We start from the raw sequence: 11,892 nt of genomic DNA on the forward strand, positions 1-11,892 counted from the left end.
CCCTCCGCTGTTCTCCACAGAAACGCTCCTCCTCGCCCGCCTCAGCTGCTCCCAGAGCCCATTCGTGGTGCGTCCATAGCCCGTCCCTTCACAGGGACACGACACCCCCCCGTACCCCAGGGCCGCCCCTTTTTCCCCTCAGGACCCCACCAAAGCCCTCCCAACACTCCCTCCCCGGTCAGGCTCGCCTGCCACCTGCACGGTTACTTACACCGCCACCGCCTGCCACTGCGCAATCAGGCCCTACCCACCACCATAACTCCGCCAAGCGCCCATAAGGCACCGCGCGGGAACCATAGACACAACGCGGCGGAAGCCGCCGCCGGGGAGGATCTACCATAGAGAGGGCTGGCGGGATTGTCTCGTGAGGGACAGTGGGCGCTACCGAGGCGGCGTTGTGCCTGTATAGCAGTGGCGGCCTCCTCCTACCAACCTTCTACTCCTCCTCTGACCGGGGTCGGGCGAACCCAGCTCGGAACAGGGACCCTGGAGTGCTTGTCCTAGGGGCTCAGGGTTGCCCTAGAAGAGGGCCTTGCCCCGAGGTGCTCCTAGGCCGTGTCCCTGCACTGGTCCTGCCCAGGCAAGGCCTGCCCTTGGCAGACTCTGGGCTCTCACTGGTCCGGGGGACCAGGCAGGCCCTGGGGAAAGACCAGGGGACAGTTAGGCAGAGAGTGAGGGCCTACTGAAGCCTCAGTGTAACCTACTGGTGTGAGCCACTGTCCAGTCTCCTCTCACAAATAAGCTCATGCATAGACTCATGAGTTGCGCATCTCAGAGGAGTCTGCCCAGAGGCTGCTTGCTTGATGTAGGAGGCTTAGAAAAGGGTGGTGTATTAGTAATGTGAAACAGGACTTCATGGCTTCACAGTGCTTGCACTGGGTATCAGTGGGAGGAGGGACAAGGGAACAGCCGTGGAAGAGGGAAGGGGTTAAACACACAAGGTTGGGATCCTTGTAGGGATAATGGGATTGGATAAAAACTGTCAGAGGAAGAGTGAATACCTTAGTTATTCTTTTTGCTCAGAGTTGTGTCTTAGCAACATCAGTCTAAGCCCGACTGTTAGTCATCAAGTCCCCCGTGCCCGTCTCCATCTCCCCAGCCCACCCTCACACCATTACAAAGAGCTCCTTTACATGTATATTCATTGCTGTCTCTGCAAGGAAGCCAAAGCATGAATGAGTATTACTCGGGGATTAAATCTTTCCTCTTAAAATGCTGTTCTTTCCATGTGTTTTATGTTACTTTTAGATGCATCTTATTTCCAAACTTCTGCGAATCTACACGAAAGCATGTGAAGTAAAAGGTTCTTTGATGTACCTAGAAATCAGCACGGAAACATTTTCCTGAGTACTCTTCACACAATGTGCAATTTAGAAGAGAGTCCACAAGAGGTCCCCAAAGATATTGTTATCCACAGAGCTACAGCAACAGTGTAAATGACACCGTTCCTGTCAGGGAGCCATCAGAGCCACTTGGAAGTGGGCCCTTGGTACAAAGAAACAAGTTATTTTAGGCAACTTGTCATAAATGTTAAGCTTCATTCAGAGGTGAGGTAAATAATAACAATAATCACTGTGTCATTTCCCAAGAGCTACACCTATCAGTAACCAAGTATCCACCACTGCATTTTCTTATCTGCAAGCCTCAGTCCACACCCTGTGAAATGGGTTTATGATTTCTTTCACTACAGGCAGTTTAGACTCAAGATCAAACCTCATAAAGGAGTCGGGATTCCCAGCTGGGCGGTCAGGAATTCGGTATTGTCAGGCTACAGATCACAGCAGCCTGAAATCAGTGCATCATCCTATGATGGTGTGTATTATTCATAGATTATAAATCTGTGGACTTTAAATCGGGAGAAACTGTTATGCTAATTTGACTTTGTGCAGCAGAATGTTGTATTTTGCTCAGTAACATGTCCTGAGGGAAGTGTCTGCTGTTCAGCTGTTCAGTTTTAATGTCCATCTGGCAAAAGGTATCAAAGTCCTGATTAAAGACCTCAAAACTGAAGAGACTTCTGCGGTTGGGTAAGAGTAAATGGCAAATGTTCTCTGTGTGGAGGATTACTTGAAGATGAGAGCTAAAAAACTAGAACAGTTCCTGCTCTGAACAGATACAGATACTTTGAATAATAAAGGACTGGCTTAGTGTCTTTGGCCAAAATTGTTCCCCACAACCCCAAGGTGCTTCCCTTCCCCCAACTTGTGTGTATCAATGTGGAGTACAAATAGCTACAGACATTTTTTATGGTCAAAGATTTAGTTTCCTCAGAAGGGAATGCCTTCTGGACATTAAAGAAGGATATTGGTGGAGTGGAGGTGCCTATATCCAGAGTCCTGAAAGCCCCTACCTGGTCTTGTTGCAAAGGCACCTAACTTTCACAGGCGTACAACATTTGGTTTTAAAGATGCCTAAACATACAGAGTTTTGCCCCATCTTTAACTTGTTTGGACTTAGTTTAGGTCTAAGAATTTTAGCATCATGCTCTCACCAGGACCTAATAGATACATCCCCCAGCTCAAGTGTTCAGAGAACTTTCATCCTATAACTGTTCTCAGAGCATGTCCAGCCCTCATGACATGATGAGCAGCCTCTTGGTCCCTCTGGGGCACATTCTATAGTCTTTCCCAAGCAGCACTGACCCTGCATGTGGAGAATTGTTGCCCTGTCAGTCAGGCAGCTCTATACTGATTTGATTTTAGGAGTGCTCTCCCTGTGTTTTTGAAGATGACTAGGTGCATATAAGGGAAGGAATTAAAGATTCATTGAGAAATAGAGCACATATGTAGAAGGGTACACCAGTCAAGTTCAGTGGTATGGGCAGCAACTGGGAATTCCTGGATTCCAGGATTATGCATTAAAGTATCATCCCATTAAACAACTAGACAATGACAAAACCCCATGTCTTTCCCCTTCCCATGGCTGCTCTAATCACAAAACAGCTCAAGGCTGAAGACATCTTTCTTCCTGTGGCACGCTAAGCCTTGGATCTCTTTGCACACATTAATTGGCACCAAGGATGTACCCTCAGTTATTATTCCTCTGCTCAGCAATTTGGCTGTGGCAGCCCTTAGAAAAGACTTGTGTACTGCATGGAAAACATGAAAAGTAGGAGAAATCACCACTTCCTTTGATCATTTCCTCCAGCGATTTATCCTCACAGTTTAAAACTGCACCTTATTTTTAATTTCAGTTGGCTTTATTCCCAACCACGGGTGCCTGTTGTGCCTTTATCTGGTAATTTTAAAAGCCTCTTTCCTCACCAGGCATTTGTAATCTAGCCTTGCGACTGCTTTTGGATAAGGTAAGCAGACTGGGCTCTTCTCATCTCTTAGAATTGTTTCCTTCCTCCCACCAATTATTTGAGGAATTTTTCTTGCTCTCTATCCAATTTATCAACATCAAAACTATAAGAACTGTTTCAGTATCAGCTCCACTAATGTGAACTAGGCACATAAAATCACTTTCCTCCCCCAGCTTTCCACATGATTGTTTATCTGTCTGACGGTCACACTGGCCTTTTTACCCATACCACTACACTGGGTGCTTAAGTCCAGGTGTGTGTCCATGGCGACTCTTGAATCCTTCTCAGTGCTGTTGCTTTCTGGATTAGAAAATTCCATGTATTCTTGCAGTTGAGACAAATAAATGTGTTTGATTGTGTTAAAGGCATCCGTCTTGAAAAGAAATCCCTTGCTGGTGTCACTGGCATGGCCCCCTAGCTACTGTACCAACCCCTTTATGGTACATGTACATATTCTCGGTGCAATTTTATATTTGCTTGTGGATCACACCAGGAGACCAACACCCCTTGGTTATCTCAGTGCTCTAGGATGCAGATCTCTCCTAAATGCTGGCCCTTCTCTAAGATTATTGCAAGACTGCAAAAGACATTGCGTTCTGAAAGAGAACAGAAACACTTATAAAAATCTTGTGCCTGTTTGGAACTTTGTTAATGTTTTTCTCATCTACTTCTTGGCCTGTAGCATCATGAAGATTGCTTACATTCCTAATGGAATTTAAAAACTCCCCCTTAGCCTTGCCAGTACAGTGATTTTTCCCCGTTTCCTGTGTAATTTTTCTGTTCCTTAAAGCTTCTCATGTATACTCTTTGCTATCTGGTTCCCCTTTCTTCCATCTGCAACATTATTCTTCATTGTTGCTTTTCACTGATTGTTTCTGAATCCAGATTGGAATTTAGTGGAGGCAATTATCTTTCCTGAATTTTTGGGTCTCCCACGGTAGACTCCAGGGCTATCTTCTGTGCACCCTTAAAGTACAGCATCAGGGCATGCAATCTCCTCTTTCAAAGTAGCATTGTACCGTGAACATGAGCATTTTCCCCCATCGGGGCAGAGGTTCCGTGACAGAACGGAAATCTCCCAGCTTGAATTTTCCCCTTACCTCCCTTCCTGTAAGAGCCTGCCTTTTGCTGTCCGGGGCACAGCTTGGATGGGCTGAGTGGCAGTAAATCCCGTTTCTGCTTAGGAGAGGCTGTGGCACATTTCCTCCCTCGGGACACTATGTGCTTTGAAGGATTGTGCCTCCCACTGGGTTACAGACGCGGAAGGGCACAGGGGATCGTCAAGGCCTGGTGCAGGAATGCTCAGCATCTGCATGACAGTCTTAAAAGAAGTTTGTGGGAAGTTGCTGTTTCCTTGATTGGGAAAAGAATAGAGGCCGAGCAAGGCTGTGACTCAGCCAGTGATTCAGCGGGGGCTGCTTTCCGATGAGGCAGTCATCGGCTGCATAGCTCTCGTCACACCCTCTCTGCTTCCATGGGACAGTAAAAACTTTGTGCTTCTGCTTCTCTGTGCTGACAGTCATCCCTGGCCTTAACCTCTTCTCTGCCACCTCCCTCTGCACCATCTCACCAGCTTCCTGTTTCTGCGCTCCATCCCATCCCCTGGGCTGCTCTCTCCCTTTGCACCTTTAGTGCTCTGGTCCCCAGTGGATTTAGTGGGTGTGAACTGCTTTGCAGTGAGGGAGAAACCTTGTAACCTATTCACAATGGAGGGAAAATCCCAGGACTCATTGGGAATTCCCTACAAGAAAAGGCAAAGGGTGAGGACCTGATCTGGATCCTGCCTGAGGCAGTGATGACCTTCATCAGACACGGCAGACTGTGGTTTCTTTACCAGCCATTAAACAAGCTGGACCAGTGCTGCAGGTCCCACATACTGGTTTTGAACACATGTTGTGCTTACTGTGTCTTTCTCTGTCTGCTTCCCCATGCGTGCAGCTCTGCTGAGATCCCATGCTCTTTCCACGTGAGATGTGATGTCAACCAAAAGGCACTCAGGGAACATGGGGAGGGAGGGTGCTGGAGGAACGAGTGACACCCTGAGACGCACACAGCTCACACTTCCTGGCTTCACAGTCTTGGATGCACACTCAGCTCCATGGAAGCTCTTGTTTTTTTTTTTTTTTTTTTTTTTTTTTTTTAAGCTTGGACAAAACCAATAATTCTAACCATGCAGTATTTACATCCAGGCAGGCAGCCAGAACATACCTCTTGTCTATGGTTGCATCCATTGTTAAGCAAAAATGTCCCACTGTTTTATTTATTAGCCAAACATTTCTACTAATAGCTAAGCTAATTTTATCCCTTTCTTAATGCTGGCTGACGATGACTCAGTCTGACTGGGAGGAGTCTCAGTAGCACAGTGCCCAGACTCTGAAAAGCCAGTATTACAGAGCCGGCTGTTCATGCACCACAGTGGCTCGGGCTTTGGACCTGCTTGCTTTCCCTCTGATTTCTCTGTGTAGATGTGTAACAGAGAAACCAGTGAAGTATTCCACAGCTAAGCTCATCAGGCAGGAGGGAGTGGAGATACACTCTCTGTAAGAGCCAGATGCAGCTGTAACTTTTAGCAATTGCATCAGGAGCTGGTACCCATATTGCTCTATTAAGTTTTTTCTCAGTTTTAGTTCCTTATGCAGGTTTTCTGCTTGTGTCAGTCCTCAGTTCATGCACTACATTCCCTTAACTTTAGGATTACTTTCACAGAGCTCTAGGCAAGTGAGGTATCTAGTCTAGGTAAATCTTTAAGGTTCCTTTTCTGTTCAGTGGACAGTGACAGGTTCCTCTTGGGAGGTGATTCACTCACTTTTCTTGGGCAATCTCAAAAAATCCTGCCCTGTATTCCATTAGTACATTATAAAGGCAGGCAGAAGATGTTAAGTTTACAAGGTAAAACAATATAAGTAGTTTTGTTCCAAATATGAGGTTAAGTTAGATGAGATACTTCTGAATTAAAAATTTATGTTGCTGAAATCTTCAAGATGCAGCTAAGTACTTTTTATAAATTGGGCTGTAACGAATAAAGCAGCCAGTGTGAAAACACAAAATCTCCTAATTTATCTCGTCTCTAAACCAGGGATACAAGGAAGAGTTTATAAGAAGAGTAAAACAGCTAGGTGTCATCCTGACCAAGTTAAAACACAACTCAGGTTTCTTTCCAGCAAAATCTCAGTAGTGCAGTCCTCAAACACACTGTAAAGGTTAGCCATGGGATCAAGCCCCACCTCCTCCAAAGGTGTCATATAAATGTATCATGTTTTCCTACCTAAGAGGATTCTAGATGGTATTAGCCAGCAGTGAGCTATTTTCACAGTGGTGATAACCTTTAGTTATCCTTAGTTATCCTTTAGTTACTGAACTAGCACATTGTGCAAATGTTTTGCCCAGTAGCAAGGCAATTTTGGCTTTGGAAGTGTTTTAACCACTTGTATTGTTTCTTTCAGACGTGGGCAGAAGCGAGTTTACTCTGATTCAGATGAAAACAAAGAACAACAGCTTGGAAAACAATGAACTCTTGACCCACAAGTGGGACCAACCAGGTTGATTTTCCTTTAGCCCTTGATTGCAAATTTGCAGTATTTTAGCTGCTGAGGCCTCGAGGGAGAATTTTGCCTATGTGTGGCTGTGTCAGTGTAGAGAGCTGGTGCTCAGGAAACTGGTATTTTCTTTCCAGTGCTGCCACTAGCCCGGGGCCCTTGAAAAAGTTACCCCCTCTCCCCAAGTCCTGTGCATTTCCTTCTTTATAAAACCATGGATAATAGACTAAAGGCTTTTTCTCTGTGATCTGTAGATGCAATATCCCATGGAGAAGCAGGCTATGAAATTTGATTTCCTGTATTACAAAGCCCGGAGGGCTTTACATTGTAATTTTACCATCAGAACCATCACCTCTCTTTGAGCTAGACTTGTACACCAAGTCCTGTTGTGGGTCACAAATTAGGGATGAGGCAGGCTTCTTCTACAAGGTAAGTAACTATGACTGAAACCCTTCCTGGATGAGATGGGCCTGGTAAAATTTGTTCCCTTCCTGGGTTTTGATCTGGGTTTTGGTGTTTGGGCAGAGGAGAGGTAGGTGTTCAGCTGAAGTTAATTGGTTGTGTTGTTGTTAGTTGTTAGTTAACAACTGTTGTGAGTTAATTGGCTGGTTAGTGCTGGTTGGAAGTATCAAAATCTGATGAGCAGAGGCAGAGTTGGTTAGTTCAGGATTTGTCGTGGTCCGTTCTTTCAGCTGAACATGTTGCTCCATGGTGGGTGTAATCAGAGCCTGACCTGCAGAAGCAGGAGGCCTGAACAGGGCATTGCATGCCCCCCTGCAGACTTGGGGCACAGCAAGAAGGTGTGTGCTGCAAACATGTCTGCAGACGTGCCTTGTCTTGGCAAGACTCTGCCTGTTTCTGTATCGTTGCTGATGAGGATTAGTAACTGAAACCAAGCTTTGTGTTCCCCTCCCGCTCATGTTCTTCTTGGCCTGTTGCCTTCCATGAGCATGGTGCAAGCAGCCACATCTCAAGTCTGTCCCTGCAAAAACAATCACATGAAGCAGCTTGACCTCATTGCTCCTATCCAGTACTACCTTAGTGTGCTCTTCATAACTTTGTCTTGCCATCCTTGCAGGTAATAAAATTTTAAGCAGAAACAGAGGGAGAAGTCCTGACCCTGTGCAAGGTCCTGTGTCCCACGGGTGGGGAGTCCCACCAAAGCACAGCGGTTCAATGAGGAGCTGTGGAGGGAAGCATGGATGGAGCTGGTGCCTATGGGGGTAGGGCTTGCACAAGAATGTTTGGCGTGCAATGAATGCTTTCTGCACTGTTCACATCTCTCCCCCCTTCAAGTTTTCGCTGTGTTGGAGCCTGCCTACTCCAACAACTCCAACTCCTGCAGTCTTTAACAGCTATGAGCTCTATAATCTGTGCTAGGTAGTCTTCAAATCACTTCCCATCAGGTGTAAGGATGTTTAGTTAGAAACATATGGAGTGGTTATGCACTGCCTTGTGCTGAAGGAAGGGTAGAGGGCTGGGGTGATCTTCAGGGAGTTCTGGTTCATTTGGATGCTGCACAGTGGAGACTGAGAACACTGTGTCATGGCACGGACACAGGGGCTGCTGCTCAGGGGAACTGTAAGCAGTGTGGTCCAGGCTGGATTGTGGGTCTCTAGCTCTTGTGCTTTCACTACAGAGCTAAAGGGCAGAAAGTGACTCATCTTCTGACTTTGTGACTAGGTGACTATTTGTGCAAAGTCCAATGGCAAGCAGCCCAGGGCAGCAGGACAGTGACTAGAGCACTCTTACAGGAGTGAGACAGTTGACCCCAAAACTCTTCTGCCTCCTGATGGAGGTAAGACTAAAACCTCAATCTCCTAGATGCTGATTCTGAGCTTAAGAGAGAAAGAACAAAATTATGTTTCCTTGAGTGCCTTCAGCCAGGAGAGGATTAACGACTACAGATCTGGAGGATACGCAGGCTTTTAATTTGCTAAGCAGTGCCAAAGCTTTATACTTTGCCGTTAGTGACTGTCTAGCTTACAAGGTCCCTGTGCAATGTGCTGCCTTCAACGATTTCTGTTCTGCTGCATCCTCTGGGGAGCCATAACACCTACCCTGAGATCTTGAGTTTTTCTGCGTGGAAGGAGATCTAGACATGAGACACTACAGCACTGAAGCTGAGTGCACCCTGAATATCACTTGATGAACCATGTGTTCAGAGACTTGCTGCTCCTCAGCCTCATATATGACAAGTGTTACGCAGCCACAGACAAGTTAATGCCATCTCCCAAGAAAGACAAGTTAGACAGTTACACAGCAGATCCCTGCACACTGGGACACTGCAAAGTCTGACTCTTTTCTTCTGAGCAGTTTTTGACAGGAAGATTCCAAGTCTGCTCTCCAGAGTCTTCGGGTTTTGCACTTGTAATTTAACCTGCAGTCCTAACCCGGCACCTATTTATTTACAGCACTAATTTAAGGCCAGTACTTCCTTCCACCCTGCTGTCAGTTAGTATGACTAAAAGCACGCTGCTTTTGTTTTTTCAGAGGAAATACTTTGTCCTGGCTGTCATACACCAATGCTATTCTGTGAACTCTAAAAGCAGAAGCTGTATGATGTACTCACAGCAGTGATGGAATCCTGGGACTGGTGGTTATGTTTTTCACATCTGAATCTTTCCCCAGGCAGTACTGGCCAAGAAGTAACATATGTGGAAAATATGATATTACATTTACACCTAGAAGCAGTTTCAACATGTATTTCAGTAGCAAGGCCAAGGTCTGAAAGGAGCATGGAGAAAGACCTGCTCGGTCTTCCCTCACTCTGCCAACGCACTTGATTTTTCACAGGCTAAACCCCTGCAGCGGCAGGATTACATTAGATCCTGGCCAAGATTTGTCTGATCAGCTGTGGACATCCTGGGCTTGCTTTACAGCCATCACAGAGGCAGAGAAATATATGGAGGATGCCATCTCACCCTCGCCTGGCCATGCAGGATGATGCAAGTCACACCCTCGCAGTGCTTGCTTCTCTGCTTTGGACGTTGGGATGACTGGGCTCCGTGTGGGCACCTCCACTGCTGATCTGAGCAGCACAGAGGGTCTTGGAGCCAGGGAGCCTGGTTGAAAGTTTACCTCCATCTATCCGGACTGGCCAAACCCCTAATGCTGAACATCTGACTCCTCCTCCCACTACTTGGTTCCAAAACACGGTGGTGTTACTGGAGACAGGCAGTCTTGGGTGTGGCTGCTATCTTGTCTCTTGATGAAAGGTTCTGGTTCCTGCCAGCAGGTTTAGCTTTCTCAAGGGTTATGGTTTTCTCATTCCCTCTTCTGAGATGATGCAAGCCTAACAAGTCTGTACCTCTAATTTTGTTCCCACCCATCAGTCTCCTGTCAATGCAGACTGTCAGGAGCTGTCTCACACTTTGTTTTCAGGCAGCACCTAGCACGGTAAGCTCGCAGCATTGACTGAACTGCAACACACTTTTGAAAAAATAAAATATAGCAAACAAATTTTTTAAAAGGTCAGTAATAATACCTAGAAGCAAAGCATGCAAGTGGGTAGCTTTCCTGTCCAAAGTAGATTTAAGGTGTGAAAGAACTGCTGTATCTCTGACCAACTGACAATCTGTAAAACAAAGGCCATTACTTTTGAAGCATCAATTCTTTTATCTTAGTTGTTACTGTGTTAAAAGCATCTCTTGATTTAAAGAATGAAAGTGTTTGGAGCTTTCAGCACATGTCTAAATAATTCATTCCAGTGGTTAGTCATTTGCACTGTTAAAAACATTGCTTTGTACCGCTATTCTAAATCTATTCTACTTCTGCTGTCATTGTGCTTGTTTCTAACAGCCTGAAGATTAACAGAGATTCTTTTGAGCCTGAAGGCTGTAATAAAGTGCCAAAGGATGTAGCCTCTGGATTTTATTAATTTTATTCAGTATTTATGCAATGCATTTGTACTTCATGGTTTACAAGGTCCCTGTCAGACTCCCACCGTGCAAGTGTTTGTACAAACCCAGAACCAGTCCCTATCCTAATGGTGTTATTACCCAGAGAGAGTATGTTTGGGTGCCTCACCATTCCCAGTTGTCACTCTCTTCCTCTGACTGTGCACAACAGACAACCTCCTCCATCATTTTATGTCTTAAACCTCTCCATCTTTTCTGATTTCAGTTGACACCACTTCGAGACATCGACTGGCTGCTGTGGTCAGAGACCATGAGTGCAGCCAGAAGGAACGCCAAGTGAGGAAGGAGAGTAGCTACATTAGCATCCTTGGCAGTTTGGGGCCGTTAGTGGCCTCTTGCTGGCACACCCTTGTTTGTGAGCATCATGACAAAAGACAAGCAACAAAGCAGTATCACCGGCAATGGGCCATTCCTTATCAGCATGAGGGGCAGCACCGGGAAGGTGTGAAGATGTCTGTGTAAACACCTAACAAGCAGACAGCAGAGACTGGCATCAAGACCTGCCTTAAGGTGGGAATCAAAATCCCAACAGCATGTTGCTAAGCTCTTCCCTGAAAAACTTATTGCCCTCCTAGCCTTTGAATCTTTTAGTTTTATCAGGAAAATAGTTTCACTTCTGCTTTTCTCCCTAGGTCAGCACTGGGCTCCTTTCCCAGACCAAGTTTTTGAGCTAATTTTAAAAAGACAGTCTTTCCCATGAGACAGTGAGGAGGCAGATGTGCTCTCTGACATGCCATGGCACATCTGCTGGCACTGCTGTGCTCCATTCTTTGGTATCTCCAATGAATCAGATGGTGTCTCTCTGGTGGGAATGCTTGCCCTTGAAGACACTTTCTTCTTCCTTTCTTTCTCAGAAGAATGGGACAGTCAGACATAGCACTGGGGTCCCACCCAGACATTATGGTAGGAGACAGGAGATCCAGCCTGGAAAAATATTTGGAGTTAAGAATGTTTTGAAAGACTAGACTAGAGGGGTCAGGCATGCCAGGAGAAAGATTTGCTATTTGTAGCAAATCCAGTGTCAGCCATGTGAACAGAGAGGCAGGGCTGGAGGCACAGTGTGGGAAAGCAGGCAAACAAGCCCAACAGCTTCTCTGTGGCTAAAAGGTTTGAATGCTGGCATGTTTATCAG

At 46.0% G+C, this 11,892-nt stretch overlaps 1 protein-coding gene across 1 annotated transcript in view; it reads right to left on the reverse strand.

Annotated features, from left to right (window-relative positions):
* Nucleotides 1-321, reverse strand: part of CWC15 (CWC15 spliceosome associated protein homolog) — a 19,727-nt gene extending 19,406 nt beyond the window's left edge. Inside the window, exon 1 of the mRNA XM_026853930.1 lies at nucleotides 212-321. The gene's annotated coding sequence lies outside the window, so the exon portion shown is untranslated. The remainder of the gene's footprint in view (nucleotides 1-211) is intronic.
* Between the last annotated feature and the right edge of the window lie 11,571 nt (nucleotides 322-11,892).

This window comes from Athene cunicularia (genome assembly GCF_003259725.1).
Source record: "Athene cunicularia isolate RWA chromosome 1 unlocalized genomic scaffold, athCun1 chr1_part1, whole genome shotgun sequence".
NCBI lineage: Eukaryota > Metazoa > Chordata > Aves > Strigiformes > Strigidae > Athene > Athene cunicularia.